We start from the raw sequence: 14,554 nt of genomic DNA on the forward strand, positions 1-14,554 counted from the left end.
TGTAGGATTAAGATATCCACTTTGGACTCTGTAGTCATTTGAATGAAAATGGCCCCCATATGCTCATAGGGAGTGACACTATTTAAAAGGATTTGGATGTGTGGCCTTGTTGGAGTAGGTGGGGCCTTATGCGACACACTTGGAGGAAGTGTGTGTCACTGAGGGAGAGCTTGAGGTTTCAGAGGTTCTCTTCCTGCTGCCTTCCAATGCAGATGTATGACCCTCAGGTTCCTTCTCCAGCAACATGTCTGCCTCCATGACGATAATGGACTAAAGCTCTGAAACAGTAAGCCAGCCCCACTTAAATATCTCCCCTTATAAGATTTGACACAGTCATGGTTTCTCTTCACATCAATAAAACCCAAAGCAAATTCCAACCAAGATCTTAAACTTAAAATCAAACATCTAATTCCCCCAACTCTTCTCCCACTGTTCTCCCCCTCTCCACTGTGGGACCACCTGGCTGTTCAGCCATCTTTAACTAAGTCCCTTCCTCACCCCAGAGCCCATCTTTCAGCATCCAAAAGGCTCAGCCCTTAAGTTCTCCCCTCAACTCTGATCCCTGCCCGCCCTGCTCCCCCATTACCAGCTCCTCATCTGTACTCTGATTATCTCTCTCCCCCACATGATTCTACTGCCCCCCCTCCATCCCAACTTCTGGCTCTTCTTCTTGCCTCTTCCCGAGGGGTCTCCCCACTGAGGTAGAAAAGAACCTTTGAAAATACATACCCTACCTTCTGTGGGCAACCTTCTCAGAAGTTACCATCATCCACCATCCCAGCATCCCACTGTACCTTCAAGATGCTACAGAATCTAACTCCGGGCCTCCTGTGAAGCACCTGTGCCTATGTCCTCGCTGGTCACAATAAAACCAGGTATGGATGTCCCCGTTAGCAACCACCGCCCCGTCTGCCTGCCCCATCTGATTTGACATGGGTCCATTTTGGACTCGATAGTCACATAGGACATCGCTTCCGACTTCAGAGCCTTGCTCTGGTTCCAGTGCCTCAAGAACATTTATAGCAGCATCACACGAAATGTATGTTTTCTCTCATAATGGGAATCTAGGTTTATATCCATAGCTATAGATGGATGTGAGGGTTCGTGGGGGAAGGAGAATAGAGAGAGGTGAATGGAGAGAGAGCTGTGAGGGGAATCTATGTGGGCCATACATTCAAGTGATGCATATGTGTATATATATCTGTGTGTGTATACATATATGACATATATAGGACACACACATATAAATATGTGGCATATGTGTATATACACATATGTGTATATACATATGTGAATATGTGTGATGTATACATACACCATGTATATGTCATGTATGTGTATATCCTATATTCTATGTAGATATATGCATATGGAAGAATGAGTAGGCCAAGAAGGGAACGTGGGACCGGGAAGTTTGATGGACGGTAAATACGAACAAAGCACAATAACATGTATGGAACATGTCATAAAGAATCCATTGCTTTTGCACTCACTGGGAAACAAAACATCGTGAAACTGAAGACAATAGTGCCCCGCCCTAGCTCTCAGTGTCTGCAGACGTCATCTTATTCTTCTTTACACTATCAGAGCCCTCTTTACATTTAACCGCAGCAATGTATCCACTCCCATGTTTATTTATTTACGTCCTGTCTCCACCCAGCGTGTGTACGCTTCAGGCGGCCTCTAAGCCACTGCATCCCCTGTGCGGTAAGCTCTGTCTGAAGTGAAGTAGATAACTCAATCTGGTTGTTAAATAAATGGATGAATTGTCTGCCCCTGATCGGTTCAGTTGCATATTAATCTGGATTATAAGAACCGTGCTCTGTCCATTAGTGGAGCCTTCATTAGCTTGGCATCTCGCTTTTCGACAAATAATTTCAACAAATGCTTGCCATCATAAGTCTTGTTAAGGAAATAATGATCCATTTACATCACGGAAGTCTATACGTTCTTGGTCCATTTCCATTAAAAAGCCGTGATGCTTATGGAAAGAAACACAGGGATCTGCCCCCAAATGAAAATGAGATCATTTTTTGAATTATAAAATGATGGCTGAAGTTTCTTCTCTTCTTTAGCTAGATTGTACATCTTTGTCTGTCTAAGGGAAAAAAACCTATTACTTTTATAATGAGAATTGAATAGGAAAAAAAAGGTAACACCCACTTAGAGGTAAATAAACAACCACAGCGAGTACTCTGGGTGATGTTATCTTAGTCCTACGCACCCATGAAACACAAGAGCATCCTCTTCTTCATAGCTAAAGGGTGGTGGGGCTCCGATGTCGGTGTTACAGTTCGGGTTCTTGCAAACAGCAACAGCAGCCAGTTCTGGGTATTAGTGGGCTAGTGAATCCTTTCTAGGGCATCCATGAGTATAATGGAGTCTGCTCCTTCTCAGCCAAGACATCTCCATTTCATGATCCATCCCTAAGGGGTGGCGAGTCCTGGAAATGTGGACCCTGTAGGGAGGCAAGTGGGGGGACTTATGTTTCATCCTCTAGCCCACTGGAGTCTTGAGTTACCATTGCTAAGGGACCCCCTCCCTACAGTTTACGTGCAAGACCTAATGTCCTGGGACACTGTTCTGGAATGACTACCTCAGCAAGAGCTAAAAGCAGGAGATGGAGCCAAATGCAACCCCTTCCTCCCCTCTTTCCGGTCACAGGCTATCCGTCCTTCCCACAGTCCACTCAAACATCTCCAACAAACACACTCATGCCTCTGGCAAGATAGCCTTCACTTACATCCTGACAATTTCCCTTTAAAAGTGAAAGTGCTTCTGGGAGTCTGTGATATTTTGCCCAAATATGAGCTGAGTGCTGCAGACCCAGGCTGCCAGTAGATAGAGGAGCTGGCTCATTAACCCTGCCTAATGTCTCCTACCACAGGCTCAGGGAAGAAGGCTCATTGGGCAGCCATCAAATGAGACATCCATTAGCCTCCTTCTGCCTACATGGCCTCAGTTTCCCCATCTGTAAACCCAGGAGCCTAAACAGGGAAGCAGAGCATCCTATATTTCACACACATCTTTTAGTGCTACCCTGTTCTTTGAAATTCAAAAGGAAATTACTGCAGACTTGGATCTTATAATTAATGGGAGACCCAGGCTCCTTCCTATTACTTTGGGAACCCCTGGGACTAAGAAGGGGGCTTCTGTTTCTTCAATTTTGGGTATTTGTTGTATTAGATGGTTCAGATTGTGGGCTATCAGATCAGCATCCCAACATGCTCTTCTCTTTCCCAAATTGTGTCTTCTTATTCAGAACCCTACCCCTCAACATCCACTCCCCAAAACACCACCAACAGGAGTCTCACTCTGTGAAACAGACTTTGTCAGCCTGAGTCTACAATCTGTACCCTGCAGTAAAGTAATGTACTTGAAGTTAGAAGTGAAGTATCCTGGACTTGGACAGCTTTACCCTTTTCTCACATCAAGGATCTCCCCCACCGCCTCCCTTCTCCCTCAGGCTCCTTTTTCTTCCTCTCCTGCTGATCCATAACCTTGATTCTTCTTATGAGCTTTGTAGAATAGCTCGCCTTTCACTTTATGTGGCCATTTTAATGGCTTATATTCTTCAACTCCACATTTTAACACCCAAAACAGTCCATAAAATGTATTTAAGGCAGCCAGTCAGTGGTGGCGCCTACCTTTAATTCCAGCACTAGGGAGGCAGAGGCAGGTGGGTCTCTGTGAGTTTGAGGCCAGCCCAGGCTACAGAGTGAGTTCCAGGAAAGGCACCAAAGCTACACAGAGAAACCTTGTCTCAATATATATATCATCTCTTAGCATCTCTTATAAATTCTAATGAAGGCACTGTTAATCATTTGCATAGAAAAAGTCCAGATGGGACTGTAGAGAGGGCTTAGGAGATAAAGCGCTTGCTATATAAGCCTAAGGATCAAAGTTCAGGTCCCCAGGACCCACGTATGGTGGCTACCTTGTAGCGGTAGCGCCAGCATTACCAATACCCGTTCACCATGTCCGAGCGAAGGGCTGCGGATTAAAAAATAGAGACAAGAGACAGCGGGTCATCCATACGATTGGATGGTGAATGCCGTTTATTGAAAGAGGGAAGAAACCTTAAATACATACAGGCTTACAGTACAAATGGAGGAACCCCCGGAGGGCAGAAGTTCGCTACCAATGGTCTACATTCCAGACCCAATGTTCTACATTCTTGCATCTAAGTTGTTAACGCCCAAAATGCAGGATACACAAACAAGGAACTTCCCTTAAGCATTCAGAAGGGTGGAATCTGAATAGGGAGGACATCTGATCGAGGTCAGCAAGCAAGGCCGCAGCCACTCCCAGTCGGGGGCCAGGGCCCATGGTGCCCACACTACCTGTAATTCCAACCTGTAGAGGCATAGACAGAGAATGCTCAGAGCAAGGCAGTCAGCCAGGCTAGCCGAACGATGAGCTCTGGGGTCAGTGAGGGCTGACCTGGCACATAGGACGTGCTTCATAAAGAATAGCAATAGAGTTGCCACTAGAGAGGACTGTATGACCTCTCCTTATATCACCACATTCCATCCTCCTAAGAACATACGCAAAGACACCATGATTGTTCCCTGGGGGAAAGATGGGGATACCAAGGCTCAGGGAAGTGACGAGAGCTTGTTCAGTGTTAAGTGGCAGCTGTGACGGACACATTGATCCTCTGCCTGTGAGCTGAGCTGCCCTAGGGAGAGCAGGGAAGAACCATTGGCACTGGGACTTGAAGGGAAGTGAGGTTCCCACCAGAGAGCCAGTCAGGGATCACAGAGCCAGGGCTCAGGGCCTTAGAGCGCACCCACCTCCAGTCCTCAGGCCGTTGAGAGGATGCACAGCTTTGGCAAAGGGGGGAATGATGCTTTCTCAGTCTCCACATTCACACACACACACACACACACACACACACACACACACACACAAATGGGAGAAATGTTGCCTCTGTGGTTGTTATGGATGAGACAAAAAAAAAAAAAAAAATCTCACCAGTGAAGCTCTTGGTTTGCGGTTGAACTTACTAGGCAGTGACTCAGAAAAACCAAGGACAAAAATCTCCCTTTTTCCCTCTCCACCCCCTCCTTTCTCCCTCTCTCACACGTGTGCACACACATACTCATACACACACACACACATGCGAGCACACACACATTCACACATGTCCCTTCTAATTCTTATAAAGAATTTCTTTTTTAAATGAGAAAAAAGGATTTCGGGGACTGAGGAGATAGTTCAGTGGGGTCAGGTGCATGCCACGTGAGCCTCAGAATGTGGGTTCAGATCCCTAGGATTCGCCTAAAAGCTAGGTGTAGCCAACCAATCTCATCATATCCCTAGAGGGATGTAGGAGGCAGGCATTGGAGCTTGGCTGGAGGCTGGTGGGCCAGCTACCCTGGTGCTGTCCCTCTGGCAAGCCCTCCAGGCTGTTGTCCTCGCCCACAGCAACCCCCAGGTATTCACAGTGCAGACAAGAGACTGCCTCCAACAAAAGAAAGTGAAGGCCAACACCAGAGGTTTCCCTCCGACCTCCACAGATGTGCAGTAGCAGGTGTGTGTCTGTTTCACACACAAGCACACACACAGTCCACACCACCCCCGCGTACACACACACACACACTCAACATAAAATAAAAAGAAGACAACAAAATAGTTCTGTCCAATGAGTCTATGTGTTTTGCGGAGAAAAGAAAATTTTTCCCTATTGCCTAAAAACAAAGAGAAATTATTGGGTACAATTCATTGTTCAAACTGCCCAAGATTTGAAAGTAGAGTGAGTAAACAGATTCCGCTCAGAGTGTCGGGCTCATTAACTCAGAGAGAGGAACGGTTTCCAGTGTGTGATTAACTCAACATCGTCAGTGATTTACACAGCAGATGATCAAAGAAGAGTTTGGTACCCACAGACCGACTATCTGAGTACCAGCCATTCAGCCCACACAGGACGGTTCAGTCTGTGTTGTTCTGGGGGGGTCTGTGGTTAAATGTCTTGACCCAGGAAAATGTTTCTTTTGGTACAGCTCTCCCAGGGCTCCTAGAGGGGCAGTGATCAAAGGGAGCTCAGGGGAGTCACAAGACATCCCGGTACTCAGTGACCGAGATGTACCTTGCGCCAGGCTGTCTTTGGTCTCCACTCTCTCTTGCTGTTGCTTCAAGGGACAGGGGATGTCAGGAATATAACACCAGGCATGAGCAGGCTCAAGATCAACCAAGAGTGTCTTCAGAACTAACAAAGAGAGCCAACATCATGAACTGTGAGACAGCTCTTTGGAGATCTCTTCAGGATTTATCAAACATCTACCATGATGCTGCTAATGGAGTGTGCTCTGGTCTCATATGGACGATGGAAAGTGCCTTCCTGTAGGACCAAATATTTCCTTCCGTGCTAGTTAGCAGGCAGAAATCAAAGTGACTCCTCAATGCCGCTTCCTTCTGCAAAAGGCTAAAGATACTGAGGGTACAAGAGTGGGAACAGAATCTCCAAATCAGTCACAATCAGGAAGAACAAAGCCAGAGCACTGGAGTTCAACCTGAAAGCCACCGCCTCCTAGAGGGCTGTACAGGTATTGCAAGCCTAATGCCTTGTTCCCGGTACAGCTACTTCACAGGGTTTATAGACCTACTTAGGGGATAAGGAACCAGACTATTCTGAAAAAAGAACAACATCTCTGCATTTTATGGTGCTTCATCAAATAGTTTGACATTGCTTCCCAGAAGCCTGGCTTCATCAGGGAGACCATATTAATTCAGATGCATGAGAGACAGGCTAGCCATGATGAAGGGAAAGAGATATGAACAAGGAGAGAAGATGAAGATGCCAGGGAGCCTCTCTGGGCCAGGGCTGATCTGTGAGAGATTCTTCACAAGGACTCATAAACAGGAGAAAATTTTCATACAACTAAACTTATTTGATTACTAAAATGACTCTTGTGCTGTGACATGATACAATTCTTCCTCTCGTGTGCTTAAATAGGCCTCTTTGATGAAATGATGGCATTGACAAGACCTGTTCCTTTCAAAGACATGTTGGCAAACTCAGAAGTTGGCCAACTACTGTTCTTTATTAGAATAGTTCTCTACTGAAACTCCCCTTTTATCTTTTCTTCGTGAATGTCACTGGTTCACAAACTGTCCAAATCAGGCAGCCAGTGCTATAAATGAGTGCCAAGCAGAAAGAGCTCTATACCAGCACAGTAAGGGGCATACATCCTCTTCCTACTTGAATGGAATCAGAAAAAGACTTCAGTGGTGTTGGCATTTGGGTTGAGGCTTTAAAGAAAGACGGATGCGCTTTGTACACATAGAGATCAAGGTAAATTTGAGAGGTCATTTCAGGTGGAAGATGTAGCCAGAACAAAAGTTCAGGGTGGGGACAGAACCTCAAAAATCAGTCGGACTCAGGAACAGCAAAGACCTATATTAACCAGAGCAGCGGATTCCAATCTGAGAGCCACTGCCTCCTAGAGGGCTATAGATGTATTGCAAGGTGAACGTGGAGTCTTGTCCTAAGAATAACTGACTACTTGTCAAAGGCATTGTGGGGCTTTACTCATTCAGCAGCATTCCTGAATTCAGAAGCATGCTTAGCCCAGTGATCATCTTTGAAACAGTGACTGTTCGTAAGGGAATCAAGAGGGCCAGAAATGTCAGGGGAAGAAGTCTATACATTCACTGCTGAAAGTACTTCCTCTGAGAAAGCAGTTGTGAGCACCAACTGTATACAAGGCACAAAGGAATATGAGAATAATTTATGGATTAGGATAAATTTTCTGTCTTGGAATAGAAGTGTAATAGTGTAGGTTCTGATGGAAGAGCAGGATTCATAAAAGATCAAGATCCCAAAGGAACTCGGAAGTCTCCTCACTGACACTGGAGTGATTCTTCTGTGAATTTGGTGTTCAACATTCAACCTTGTGGTTTTGTGTTGGAAGTACCATCTTTACTCTGTTGTACCCCCATTCAGCATCCCTCACCATGGCAACGGACCAGGTTGATATAGTCGATCTTGATCCACTTCATTAGCCCAAATGTCCATACACTAGATCTTGTGAATGTCAGCTACTCTGACATATGGCCTAGAGAAGGCCCTTAGTCAAACGGGACCACCAACTCACCTCTCTACCAATACATCCTACATTCAACAACTAATGAGCTGGAAAGGTGTGTCTGACTTCAATATAGAATGCCGTTGCATCATCCTTACTCCAGGGCTCCCAGGGGGGTCAGGCTATGGTCTTAGATGAGCAACACAGACTCCATCCACTCCCTCTTCATGTCCTTTCCCATCCCCACACCTCTGTTCTTGCCTCAGTATATCAAGTTCCCAAGAATTCTAGTGCCTGTTACATTTTTGTTCTATGGAACCCAGTCTGAAACACAGGCTGGCATCTTACCCTGAAGCCCAATGTTATCAGTAATATATTTTATTTGGGGGTTTATGACCTGCTATGTACCAAAAAGCTCTTCATAGGCCTCTTTTCATATTACCTTATAGGCTCCATGCCACTGTTCCCACTCCACAGAGGCTCTGAGTGGCGGTGGCATGGGGTGTCCTTATCAAGTTTCTCCATTCTCTGATGGAGATGGAGACACCCAGAGGGTGTACCCCTCTTCCTGCACAATGATCCTTCCCTCCCTTGCACACATTCCTCAGCTCCTCTTCCCTCCCCAGCCTTCCCATTTCTTGTACCCCCTCACCACCTCAGGCCAGCAGGGTCAATTATGTGAGTTTCACAGCTCAGGACCTCCTAGGGCAGAAAATTCAATTTGTTCCCATCTGCTTTGGTTTTCTTTCAGAATTTCTTTTTTTTTTTAATGGCCATAAGCACTTTAGACCTCCTAAGACAGCTCCCTCCATGTGTTTCTAGCATTCTTAACAGAGTATGTATGGAGGGAACACAGGGACCTTACAACCTTCTCTGTAAAGTACTGAATATCATGGATGAAATACAAATCTAGTTTAGAACTACAGAGGCTTCTTGCGCCCAAAAAGCTAAGCCTCATGGTGGTAGGATAAAGAATCCATGTCCATCCCTTCTCAGGAAGATGGGGCACAAGAAATAGATGTTGACTTGGAAAGAAGAAAAAGACAGGGTAAGTGTGGTAACTAAAGAGGAGGGGAAATTAAGGCACAAACATGGGTACTTTCCATGGGCTGTTCCTTCTGCTGAAATCTTGTCTCCCTTTCTCTAACTATCGACCTCTTTGTTTGTGCTTCAAAACCCAGTTTAAATGTCATTAAGGTAAGAAAATTTATCACAAGTCTCCCAGGTTTTCCAACACAGCCACTGATATCCACAGCCACACACAGAACAGGCTCTATACCGGGCTTAAGCGTTCATCCTCCTACAATATAACTTGGGGTCATTTCCTGTCTCAGCTCCTTTTCCTGTAACAATAGTAAAAAATCCTCAGACAAAACCAGCTCAAGAACTAGAGGGTTCATCTAGGCTCTGTAGCTGGAGTTTTCTTCAGTCCTGCCTGGCCCAAGGTCAGGACAAATTTCTCTCACCCGCCAGTCCTGCAGCCGCTCAGACCCAACCAAGTAAACACACAGAGACTTACATTGCTTACAAACTGTATGGCCGTGGCAGGCTTCTTGTTATCTAATTCTTATATCTTAAATTAACCCATTTCTATAAATCTATACCTTGCCACACGGCTCATGGCTTACCAGTATCTTACATGTTGGTACTCATGGCGGTGGCTGGTGGCGTCTCCTGACTCAGCCTTCCTGTTCCCAGAATTCTCTTCTCTGCTTGTCCTGTCTATACTTCCTGCCTGGCTACTGGCCAATCAGCATTTTATTTATATAGAGCGATATCCACAGCAAGGCTCATTGTTCAAGGGTACAGCCCATCAGGGCAGGGAAGTCATGACGGCAGGAACATGAGGTAGCTGTCACATCCACAGACAAGAGGCAGAGCATGGTGGAGTCTGGTGTCCAGCTCTCTTACTCTCTTTTATTCAGTCCAGGACTCCAATTGGTGCCACCCGCATTTGGGGTGGGCCTTCCCACCTCAATTAATGTAAACTAGGAAGTCCCTTAAGAGGAGCCCAGAAGCTTGTCTGCTAGGTGGTTCTGGACCCTGTCGAGCCGACAGTCGGTGTTAATCATCACGTCTCACCTGTTAGTTTTGTGACCTTGTGCCAGTCCTTCAGCATCTCTAAGCCCTTGGTTTCCTCATCTCCAAAACAGAATGAGCACCAAGCGCTCAGTGCTGATATCAAAGCTCCTCTCCACTGTTACTGTAACTAGCCACAGCACAACTCCCCTAGTATCTTACTTGCTAATTAGTACTTTACCCTCAATGGCCTTGTGTTAATTAACATGCGTGTGTATGACTCACTTCTTTAACTACACTGCGAGACCCCTGAGGACAGGGTGCATCTTGGACATGTTCACGTCCCACACCACCACAAGAACAGTGCCAGACTCATAATACACGCTCAAATATTTACAGAAGAAATCCTTAAAGCTTTGGCTACAAGTATAGGCGCTGGTTTTGATTGGCAACAGAACAAACGGCATTTGTATTTACACTCTTGTTTCCAAGACTAATTGATGTGGGCCTTACAATCATAAAAAGCCCCTTTAAACTCTCCCCTAATAATGGCAGAAGCCATCAATTAAACAAACCATTAGATGTATCAACAACCTATTAATCACTCTTCATGGAGGGATGTTGGTAGACTTCAGCTGTCTGGCTGTGCAGTAGAATTGGCGCTAACTAGAATATTCAGTTTGGTTGCAGACTCTCCGTCAACACTGCTTATTCTGTGAAGTGATGATTGGATGTCAGTCTAGAGAGATTGTTCAGTGGGTAAGAGAATTTGCTGTAGAAGCGCAAGGACCTAAGTTCGAATCCCCGCCACACATGTAAGAATCTGGGTATGGCTGAGCATGGCCCTGCAACCTTAGTACTCGGGTGGGAGAAGACAAGATCCCTGATGTGTATTGGCAGCTGTCCAGGTTCCAGGTTCACACCCTGTCTCCAAAGGATTAAGGTGGACGTAGTATTCAACTGACTCCTAACAGCTCATCACACCCAAAGATGAATGTATCTCTCTATTCTCACCACAGAACCTTCTCTTTGCTCCAGATAGTGATTAACACAGATCACGGCGAGTCAAAGTGCAGAGAACAGGAGACTTCCGAGTAGAGTGCTCAACCCTAAGTGAGCACAGATCACATTCCTTCTCCCCAGGCCCAGAGATCACTAAGGAAGACTGGGTGGAAAGAGCATACGAGCCAGAGACGGTGGGTGACTATGAAGAAACCGTCACAGCCGGGCAGCTGCGCAGGAACTCACAGCTCCAGGGACACCATGGGAAAAACTTGTGCAAGCTCAGGCCAGACCAAATCCCACCATGGAAAGTCCTGCCCTAGCTGCTGGGAGAGGAAGGCGCTTCTCTCTGTGTGTAGTGAGTTGACCACACTCCGGGGAAGGCCACATGTCCAAGAACATAAATTAGATTTGCTGGGCATTAAAAAAAGGACAAAATGTTGGGTCAGAGGGGAAAGGGGTGGACCTGGGAGGAGTTGAGGCAGAAACAAATAGAATCAAAATGCATTACATGAAGTTTAATATTTTTAAAGGAATAAAGTGGAGAGTGATGGAGCTGGATACCTGACGTCCTCTGGCCCTCATCACACTCCCAGACAGAGCAGCTCCATTTCAACAACCAGAGCTCTCAAGAGAGCGAACCTCTCAACTGCCCCAGTGCCCAGAATATGAATGATATCACATGTCCACATATACCACATGTACTCCCCCAACACAGACACACACAGAGATACAAACACCACACACATACACATGTACCACACACACACATTCACACACACACAAACACATACACACCACACACACACACTTACATACAAACACATACGTATACCACAAATGCACACATACACATATATACCATACACACACACACACATTCACACATACACAAACACATACACACCACACACATACTTATATACAAACACATACATATACCACAAATGCACACATACACATATATACCCCCCCACACACACTCCCACATACAAATATACTCAGACACAGAAACACAGATACCACACATATGTACCACATACATACTGACACACATACAAATACACATACATACACACATATATACATGCACTCACATGTACAGAAACACATATATGCATACACTGCACACTTCCACATACAAAAAGCATTCTTGGGACATCTGTTGTAGGTCTACATACACAAAATGAATAAAACGGTAATATCACTAACACAGGCATGGATGCAGATGGCAACACACAGACCCACCCTGCGGCTTCTGGGAACACATTAATTGTTCATTCCTGACAATTGTAAGAAGGATGTGAGAGCAGGGATGTTTTGTAGAAAGAAGATTCAAGCCCTGGTTCTGCCATTCCTTCGTGGGTAAATCATTTGGATCATTTTTCATATATGCAAAATGGAGATTAAACACCTGCACCCAGAACTGTTATGAAGATTAAATGTTAACGTGAAGACCGCAGTTGGAACTGAGCTAACCCAGCCTTTCTGCCGACAAGCCTCCCTTTCTCCACTTTTCCTACCAAATATTCAACTTAACCACTGTTTTCTGACCACCTACTATGTGCTTGGCCCTAGAGAAAGAGTAAGGCAAAAAGAAGGGAGTGCCTACCCGCATGGGGTTCATGAGAAAGTAGACAGTGCATGAGACACCTTGATAACGTGCCATTCAAGAGACCAAAGGGACATGGAGGAGGGAGAAGAGCCAGCCAGGGTTTGCACGGTAGGAGGGCCACCAAAGCTTCCTCCAGAGAGCCATGTGTTAGTGCCCATGCTACCCTTGCTCCCCTTCTACCCACCCTCTGTCACCTGTGTGGTAAGGATAGACAGTAACCATACTGAAAGCATCCTTGGGACATCTGTTGTAGGTCTACATGACAAATGGCACCAGAGATGACCTCAAGCTGAGGGAGGCTGTTCGCAACCCAGACCTTCTATAACAAAAAGACACACACCGTCATCCATGAAGGATCTGTTCCAAGACCCACCAGGATGCCTAGACACTGCAGGCTATTCTAAAATCTATATACACATGAAGGGTTTGTCCTTTATGCATCTATGATAAAGTTTAATACACAAGACAGACAGAATAGGAGGTTAATGAAAATTAAAAGTAAAATAGACTGATCATAACACACGGCACTGAGAGAGTTAGTTGGAACTCATTAGCTGTTGACATCTGGCATGTTGGGTTCGTGGCTGATCACAACTGAAACAGCAGAAAGGAAAACTGTGATTAAGGAGCAACTTGAGAACCCCAAGCCAGGTGGCCTGAGGCATAGGAATTTGTCATCGATCGTACCAAACAAAATCGAGGAGCAAGGTGTCAGGGAAAGTTTCCTTCTGTGGGATTCGAGAGTATCCACCCCTGCCTTTCTCTTAGCTCCAGGTCATTTCCTGTCAACCTTTGGCACCTCTAGCTTATAGGCACAGTTGGTCTATCTTTTTTCCCATGCCTTCTGGTGTGCATGTCTGCCATCTCTCAGATCTAGTTGCTTCTGCAAATACCCTGTTCCCAAATATCAGCCCAGGCTCTATGGATTCAGGATTGTTATGTGGGGCTGGGGGATGTCTCCATCAGTAAAGTACTCAGGAAGCAAGCATGATGTGGTAGTTCATGTTGCCACCTTGACAGGCTCTAAATCGTCCATGAGACAAGGGTCTGGACACACCAGTGAGGTGATATCAAGGTTAAGCTAACTCTGAGCATGTGGGGGATTATCTGGACTGTGTTCACAGAGGTGGGAAGACCCACCCACTGTGGGTGGTAGCATTCCCTGGGTTGGGATCCTGGACTGAGCACAGAGTATGCTTGCTGCTTCTTAACTATGGATGTTATGTGATCAGCACCTTGGGCTCCTGCTGTCTTGATTTCACTATAAGGGCCTGAATCTCTAACACTGATCCAGAATAAACCAGTTCTAAGTTGTTTTTGTCAGGAAAAGAAACTTAAACATGAAGAAGCAAGTGAAGATGTCCAGAACCCATATAAAAGCCTGACACAATAGCACATGTGCCTGGAATCCCAGCACCCTCTGATCAGATGGGAGGTGCAGATGGGAGAATCCATAGACATTCACAGGACCTGGCACATGGCAGCAATGTGTCCTTGTCTCAAAACAAGATGGAGAACCATGAAGGACCCAAAGATTGACTTCTGACCTCCAAATGTGCTGAAGTCCATATACAACTCCCCCTGCACTGTGCACCCTCTCCCCCCTGCCCAGAATGGAAATTATTTTAGAAAGCTTCATTATGGATGTAGGAGGTGAATTTTCAGAGGTACAGCTCACCTCACTGAATCTTGTCCCCCTTGCCGCTCAATGGTTCCAGAAATAATAACGTTAGAAACACCACCATGGGAGCCTATCCATTACCAGCACCAGCTGGTCAGGGTCGCCTCCTCAGGATCGTTGCCAGCCCCTCTTCCAAGCATTCAGATTCTAGAACCCCAGCCATCCCCATTGTTCCTCTAGCCCTATGAATGATGAGCTACTTCCCGC

At 45.8% G+C, this 14,554-nt stretch overlaps 1 long non-coding RNA gene across 1 annotated transcript; it reads right to left on the bottom strand.

Moving 5' to 3' along the window:
- Window positions 1–1,885: 1,885 nt before the first annotated feature.
- On the bottom strand, window positions 1,886–14,465 carry LOC119086571. The gene is made up of 2 exons (XR_005089878.1): window positions 14,345–14,465; window positions 1,886–2,458 (listed from the first exon to the last, which is right to left on the bottom strand). It is a non-coding gene; the product is annotated as an uncharacterized LOC119086571 (long non-coding RNA).
- Between the last annotated feature and the right edge of the window lie 89 nt (window positions 14,466–14,554).

Source organism: Peromyscus leucopus, chromosome 23 (genome assembly GCF_004664715.2).
Source record: "Peromyscus leucopus breed LL Stock chromosome 23, UCI_PerLeu_2.1, whole genome shotgun sequence".
NCBI classification, from domain to species: Eukaryota; Metazoa; Chordata; class Mammalia; order Rodentia; family Cricetidae; genus Peromyscus; species Peromyscus leucopus.